General features: G+C 49.7%; 1 long non-coding RNA gene across 1 annotated transcript; it reads right to left on the bottom strand.

Moving 5' to 3' along the window:
• Positions 1–1,091: 1,091 nt before the first annotated feature.
• Positions 1,092–7,897, bottom strand: LOC309871630. The gene is made up of 3 exons (XR_014315387.1): positions 5,859–7,897; positions 2,612–3,763; positions 1,092–1,303 (listed from the first exon to the last, which is right to left on the bottom strand). It is a non-coding gene; the product is annotated as an uncharacterized lncRNA (long non-coding RNA).

Below are 7,897 nucleotides of genomic sequence, written 5' to 3'. Positions count from 1 at the left end.
TCATGGTTCTTAGTGCCTAGAACAGTGCCAGGAGCCACAGTGAGCGTTCCCTCAATCTGGAGTCCAAAGAGAGTCCTGGAGGCGTTCATTCATGCACTCGGTTCATATCTAGTATCATTCTGTGGTGGCAGAAACGGGATTCTCACTGTCCGCTGGCAACGCCTGAGAAGTGATTTAGCGGGGATGGATTTCAGGTCAGACACGCCTGGGTGACCACACTCTGGTCCATCAGGTGGGAGTGGAAGTGATGGTGAAACTGCCCGTTCAGGGTCTTACAAGGACCAGGCATTCCCTTCACTGTCTCTCTTTCTCCTTCCACTGGTCAGGATGTGGCACCATCTTGGAACCCTCAGTGAACAACACATCAGGGATGGTGCTGCCATGAGTCAGAAAGAGCCTGGGCCCCCACACCATGAGGCCTTCATTCCGGCTTTGGGTTCTTCATGCCTGGACTATCACACGAGAGAGAAATAAGCTCTACTTAGTCAAATGAATTACTGTTAGGGTCTTGTCACAGAGGCTATCTCTATCTGAACTAATATAGTCATCTTGATTGGGTTCCTTACTAAGCCTCGAGTTTCTCATCTGTAAAAAAGGGACGATAATATAATAAAAATTACCGTGAAGGGCAGTTGTGAGAATTTGCTGCCAAACCTTGCCAATGCCTGGTGCGCGGTGAGAAATGATAATGATTTGCATTAGAACGCCCCTCCTTTCAGCAAGGCTCCAGGAATGGAATTTGCCTAGGAAATTTGGAAGGTAGGCTACAGCATAAATGGCACTTGGAGAGGGTGCGGCTGTTTGTGTCTCTGCTGGCTAAAGCGGAAACCGTCAGCTTTCCATAAAAGTTGCCACTGGGATTGCCAGGTGTCTGGATTTGGATGGGGCAGCCCTATTTTTGAGCTTTCAGGCCAGGAAACAAACTGAAAAAGGAAAAAAAAAAAAAAAAAAACCAACCCAGACATATAAATGTGTGTCCAGTATGTCTGTTGAAACCATCTGGCATCCTGGCTGCAGGATTTCAAGATACACCATCCAGGTCAATCTCTGGTCTTGACTAAGTTATAGAATTTACCTTTTAGGCACTGATCTTTTTTTTTTTTTTTAAGATTTTATTTATCCATTTGACAGACAGAGATCACAATAGGCAGAGAGGCAGGTGGAGGGGGAGGTAGAAAAGCAGCCTCCCTGCTGAGCAGAGGGCCCAATGCGGGTCTCGATCCCAAGACCCTGGGATCATGACGAGAGCCGAAGGCAGAGGCTTAACCCACTGAGCCACACAGGCACCCCCACCGATCTTTTTCTGAAAAAAATTCAAAAGATTTTATTATCTATTTTATTATTATTATTATGTTTAAAGATTTTACTTATTTGACAGAGAGAGAGAGATCACAAGCAGGCAGAGAGGCAGGCAGAGAGAGAGGAGGAAGCAGGCTCCCTGCTGAGCAGAGAGCCCAATGCCCAGGACCCTGGGATCATGACCTGAGCCGAAGGCTGAGGCTTTAACCCACTGAGCCACCCAGGCGCCCCTGTTTTATTATTTTTTAAGTAGGCTCCATGCCTAGCAATGTGGATCTTGAACCCATGACCCTGAGATTAAGACCTGAAGTCAAGAGTCAGAAGCTTAATTCACTGAGCCACCCAGGGACCCTAGAGATTTTATTTTTAAGTAATTTCTATCCCCAACGAGGGGCTCGAACTCACAACCCAGAGATCAAGAGTCACATGCTCTGCCGACTGAGCCAGCCAGGCGTCCCCTGAACCTTTTTTCCTTTAACTTTTGCCCCCTTTCCAGCCTGCATGTTACAATCCTTAGGTCTTTGCTTCATTCAGAAAACGAGGTGGTGGAAAGCAGCACTTTGTGGGGGATTCTGCATTTTAAGAGAGAACTGGAAAGAGCACAGCGCTTATTTCAAAGGACAGGGTGATCATAATCATCCAAAACAGGATGTTATTAATAATTATTTTGGGACAACAGGCACAAACTGGGATTGTCCCATGCAAAGAGGGTGTTCAGTCTACCTTCCTTCCTTTCTTTTTATTTATTTATTTTTTAAGATTTATTTATTTTAGGGGCGCCTGGGTGGCTCAGTGGGTTAAGCCGCTGCCTTCGGCTCAGGTCATGATCCCAGGGTCCTGGGATTGAGCCCCGCATCGGACTCTCTGCTCAGCAGGGAGCCTGCTTCCTCCTCTCTCTGCCTGCCTCTCTGCCTGCTTGTGATCTCTCTCTGTCAAATAAATAAATAAAATCTTTAGTATATGTGCTGCCGAAGTGAGCACAATAAATAAAATCTTTTTTAAAAAAAGATTTATTTATTTTAGAGGGAGAGAGCAAGCATGTAGAGGTGGAAGCAGGGGCAGAGGGAGAGAAACCTGAGTAAGAAACCTCTGTGCAGAGCACAGAGCTGGACAGGGGGCTTGATCCCATGATCATGAGATCATGGACCTGAGCTGAAATTAAGAGTCAGACCCTCAACCAGCTGAGCCACCCAGGTGTCCCTGGCCTTCCTTTCAGTAGAGGAATCTGTTCATCTAAGTGGGGAGAAATCTAGGGAAAGGGAGGCATATCAGCTAGGATGCCTTTGGCTGCAAATAAGAAAGCATGACTCACCTGGCTTAAACAATAAGGACATTTTATTGTCTTTTAATACAGGAAGTCCAGAGGCAGAGCAGTTCCATAGTTGGTTAATTCTGGGGCTTGATGACATCAAAGATCAAGATTCTTTACCTCTGTCATTTTGTCATCTTCAGCTGGTTAACGATGACCGTCCTCATGGTATCAAGGTGGCTGCAACACCTCCAAACATCATGGCTTCCCTCAGTTCTAGTAACTAACACCGAATTGAGTGTCAGGCAGCATTCTAAGCACTTTGGATCTATTAAGTATTTTAATCCACACAACTCTGTGAAGTAGGACCTCTTATCGACCCCATTTTACAGATAGACACATCAAAGCCCAGAGAGACAAAATCACTTGCACAAACCCACACAGTTACGAAGCTGATGGGGCTGGGATTTGAACCCAGGCAGCTGGTCCCTAGGGCTACCACTTTCCCGAAGCCTGGGAAAAATGAATGCATGTATATCAGTGGCCGAGCTGGGATTCAGACCAAGGGTCCTAAGCATTTCCTTCTTTGTTTCCTCCAGGCTATGCTTCTAGTGCTTCCTGGAAGGAATCTGATTTGGCAAAGGTCTGGAGCCCTGACTTAATCTGATATCCATTATGTTTGAATCAGATCTTGAGCCAGGATCCTCTGGAGATATCTGCTTCGAACAGCAAAGCTTCCTTCGGGGGAAGTTTTAACTTGGACAGTCAGGGGTGGCTCACATAGGACTATTAGGAAGGGAATATTTTGGTTTGAAGAAATGAATCCTGGCCTGTGTGTCCTACATTGAGTTCAGTTGTCCAGCTCTTCCGGCCAATGCCAAGGGTGGAGATGCCTCTCTTCTTCTCAGAAAGCTGCTCTTGGTGCTCAGAATGAGGAAAAGACTTTCTGGGCAGCTGGCCTGACTTACTGAAAACTCATCTGCATTTGGGAAATGATTGCAATCCTGGGCAGTCCTTAACTCATTTCTCATTGGTTAGTTCAACGTGGGATGAACAAAAACCACCCCTTGTTTCTCTTCGGTTTATCTTCTTTATTTTTTCTTTTGAGCAGAGCTTGGGAAAGCAGCTTCAAATCCTGAGCCTGCAGAATCTGAGAGGCTCGTCAGGGAATAAGGAACTGTCTGATGTTTCCAAACAGCACTAACTTCCCTGCACCTGTGAAATGCACGCAGCTGAAATGAAATGGTATTTCCCACTATTTGCAAAGTACATGGCAATAGAGACTCTATAATTGTCCCTGTAGACGAGAATTTCTCTATCATTGTCATTGCTCCCCCGCTCAACTGAAAGATTTTTTTTTTTCTCTCCTTCTCGCTGTGTTCTTTTGGTGAATGTTTCCCAGCTATAGCCTATTTAAGGCCCTACCCAGGAGACATACTGGTTCTAAGGGCTCCCCACTGGAGATCCTGGAGTGCGTGGGTGGAGGTGATGGGGAAGAAGGTACGAGAGGTCGGGGCCCAAACAGGGCTAGGGAAAGACATCTCCCCCGGGTTGTGGTTGCTTAGTCATGTTTGGTTCAGTGAGTCGCTCTGTGCCAGGATTAGCTGGGAGGCAGCCAGCTCCTGGACCAAGGGAGTCCCCATTGATCACACTAGTGTGGAGCTCCCTAACTGACTCAGAAGACCTGGGGTAAGCAGCGACCAGAGCAGAGGCCCGCGGGTGCCACCAAGCAACTCTGGAGAAGCTGAAAAGATCTCATTAGTTTATTGGTTATTATTATTTTTAAGATTTTATTTATTTATTTGACAGAGAGAGAGAGAAACGGAACACAAGCAGGGAGAATAGCAGGGGGAGAGGGAGACGCAGGCTTCCCGCTGAGCAGGAAGGCCGATGTGGGGTTTGATCCCAGGATCCTGGGACCACGACCTGAGCAGAGGCAGATGCTTAATGCCTGAGTCACCCAGGCGCCCCTATTGATTGATTATTAATTTGATTATTTTCTGTCTCCCCCTGCTCTGCACTGGAAACACCAAGAGGACAGGCACCCTAAATGCTATTACTGCTCCATCCTAGCCTGGGGCATGTAGGCCTTCCACAAATACTTGGTGGATGAATGACAAAACTTGTTGTCTTTCTGTGTTTCGTTTATCACTGTCTGTCCCTCCCTGCTGGAGCGATGCCAACTCTGCCAGGCCTGAAAGTCATCGGTCATGTTCACTTCTTTACTCCTAGCACCTCACTCGAGGCCCAGCACAGGGTAGGTGCTTGTGGCAGACATTTCTTTCTTGACCAAAGAACCCCAAGTTGACCAGGCAGCCGTGTCCCAGGAGATGGAGCAGAGCTACTGTAAATGGACAGTGACAACCCTTCTCTTGGTCAGGGACTAAGTGAGGGTGGTCACATGACCTGTGAAAGGGCAAGAGAAAGCCTGCCTTGGGCTTGGGTTGGCTGGGGATGTTGCCATTGTAATAGCCATCTGGAGACTCTGAGCCCCCAAAGCTGGGGAGGGGAGTCAACATAATGAGAGCAGCAGGGTCGAAGGTCCTGGGTCCTTGATGACTTTGCAAGTCTCTGATCAGCCACATGAACCCATCTCCTCTGGGCCTCTTGTTAAATAAACAAGGTTCTTACATTTGGACCCACCAGTAGCCCATTTTTCTTCTCCTTGTAGCCAAATGCATCTGAATGGACTCAGCAAACAATCCAAATGAAAGCCTTCACTTGCTGAACGCTTACTCTCTGCTCCAAGCCCTTTCCACATCTTACTTAACTCAGGAATCTTTGCGACAATCTTATTATTATTATTTTTAAAGATTTTATTTATTTATGTGACAGAGACACAGCAAGAGAGAAACACAAGCAGGGGGAGTGGGAGAGGGAGAAGCAGGCTTCCTGTAGAGCAGGGAGCCCGATGCTGGGCTTGATCCCAGGACCCCGGGATCATGACCTGAGTGGAAGGCAGATGCTTAACAACTGAGCCACCCAGGTGCCCCACAACAAACTTATGACGTAGGTACAGCTATTGTCCACAGTTCACAGAGGAGGAAAAGGAGGTTCAGAGAGCTTAAGTAATTTATTAAAAGTTGTATTGTCTTTCAGTGGGGTGGAAACATCCCAGAGGAATCGGACATAATGTAGAAGAGATGGAGATGGGCCAGGGGTGGGCTCCATCCACGAGTGAGGAAATATTTGGAATCCTTTTGGCACTGTGGACCGACTCTTGGATGAGGCATGGGATCTGTGTGTGCACGCATGAGATGGATGTCTGAAGCTGACGCTAAGCTTCTGTAGTCACAGCTGGGAAGGGGACTAACATTTGTTGAGCACCTACTATGTGCCAGCTTTCTGTGTCAGCAACTTTCTACCAGTGGTTCTGAACTGGGGGCAGTTCTGTCTCTCAGGGGACATGTGGCACTGTCTGGTGACATTTTTGGTCGTCACAGCTGGAGCGGGGAGAGTGCTGCTGGCATCTGGTGGGTGCAGTTTACCGACGAAATGGCTACCGGGCACAGGATGGCACTCCAGAGTGAAGACTTATGTGGCTCTAAATGTCAGTGGCCCTTAGGTTGAGAGACCCTGCGTTACATACACATTCCTCCCAAGACTCCCATTTTAAAGATTAGGCAACTGAGGTTCAGAAATGTGAAGTGTCTTAGCCAAGGTCACTGAGCCAATTAGAGTTGGAGCTGGGGTGGAAATGCAAACCAGCTTCATTCCATAGTCATCATGTTCCCACTATGTTTTCTCCTTGTGGTAGACAGGATTTATTTAAAGATGAGACATCTGAGGCTCAGAAAGGGCCTGTGACTAGTCTAAAGTTACACAGCAGAGCTACTCAGAGACTGCCACGGCGTTCAGACATAATCAACTGCTTACCCACACCTGGCAGATTCACCTACCTCACACCCTTTACCACCTGCCCAGAAGAACTTCCCTCCCTTGAGGCCCAGATCAAACACCAACTTGTTCATAATCCCAAAGACACATTTCCTAGAGGGCAGAAGCCATCCCACTCTCTCTCAGCATCCTGAGGAACCTGCAGTATACATGCAAGCCAAAAGGAGAACAGTCTTGGGTGTTTGGAACAGAAGATAAATAAGTAGTCATGTTCTTGCCTAAAGGATGATTGCAGTCTACAGGGGGGATATTATATGAATCGTTTAATCCAGTGCAGAGACAGTACCATCCCTGGGAGGTGAACAGGGGAAGATTAAGGATTTTGTGGACAGTTTGGAGAATGGGGCCAGGCCAAGAGGGCATTCACACATGAATAACAATAATAATAAAGGACAAACATAGAGAACTTTCTAGGTACTGGGCACTGTCCTGGGGACTAACACAACCCTGTGGAGGATCCTATGATCTAGGTAGCAATATCATTCCCATTGTACTGTTGAGAACACTAAGGCTCTTGAGGCAAAGGAAACCAGCCCAAGGTCACCCACTAGCACGTGAAGGAGATGGGATTCAAACCTGAGACTCTAGGCCCCAGAGCTCGGTCACCTCTCCCTACCTTCCTGTGAGGCAGGTAAGGACATTTGTCAAGCGGTTCCGCTGATGATCAAGGTCAAGCAGAGCAGCCTGGAGTAGCAGCCGGGTTTCCCAAGGCCTTCTCCCGGGTGGTGGGTGGATGGAGGTGGGGGGAGGCGCGGGCAGAGCAGCTGCTACCTGATTAGTAACTCGAGAGCAGATACTGATTTCTTCTGGGAAAGGTGGAAGGCGCAGGGTCGACTCCTGGGGGCAAGCAAGTTCAGAAAAGAAAGGGACAGAAACGGAAGGAAGGAAAGGGCAAGAGAAAGGGAGGGACAGAGAGAGCCGCGCGTCTTCCTTCTCAAGGTCGTGGCAGCGCCCGAGGGCACCCAAAGGGCTCAGTGTCCCCAGAGGCTGGCTGGCCCGGGGTGGAGCCGCCCCCTTTTCTTCGCGGGCCCGCGGGGCTGCGCGGGCCGGGGCGGGCTGGCTCCCGAGCTGCTCCGCCGCGAGCCTCTCCAGCCCGGTGTTCGCTCGTCCCGAGAAGCGGCCGCGGCGGCCGAACCTGCGTGCGTGTGCCTGCGCGCGGTGGGTGTCGCGTGTGGTGGGTGGGAGTGGCGTAGCCCGCGGCGGGGGAGGGGGCCACGCGTCCGGGCACGGAGTTGGCGCGCGGGCGGCGGCGCGTGCGCCTCCTCGGGGTCCTCTGCCTCCGCCGGCTCCCCTTCTGGAGGGTTCCCGCCCGAGCGCCCCGGGCGCCTCGGCCCTGGCCGCTCAGAGCTTCCGACGTAGCCTCTGAGCTCCGCCGCGCGTCTCCAAGGGGCTCGGTGCGCGCGCGGAGCGCCTCTGCGGCCAGAGAGCGGTGTGGCACTTGGCAGACGCTCC

Source organism: Mustela nivalis (assembly GCF_964662115.1).
Source record: "Mustela nivalis genome assembly, chromosome: 8".
Taxonomy (NCBI): Eukaryota; Metazoa; Chordata; class Mammalia; order Carnivora; family Mustelidae; genus Mustela; species Mustela nivalis.
This window is presented reverse-complemented; position numbering and strand designations above follow the sequence as displayed.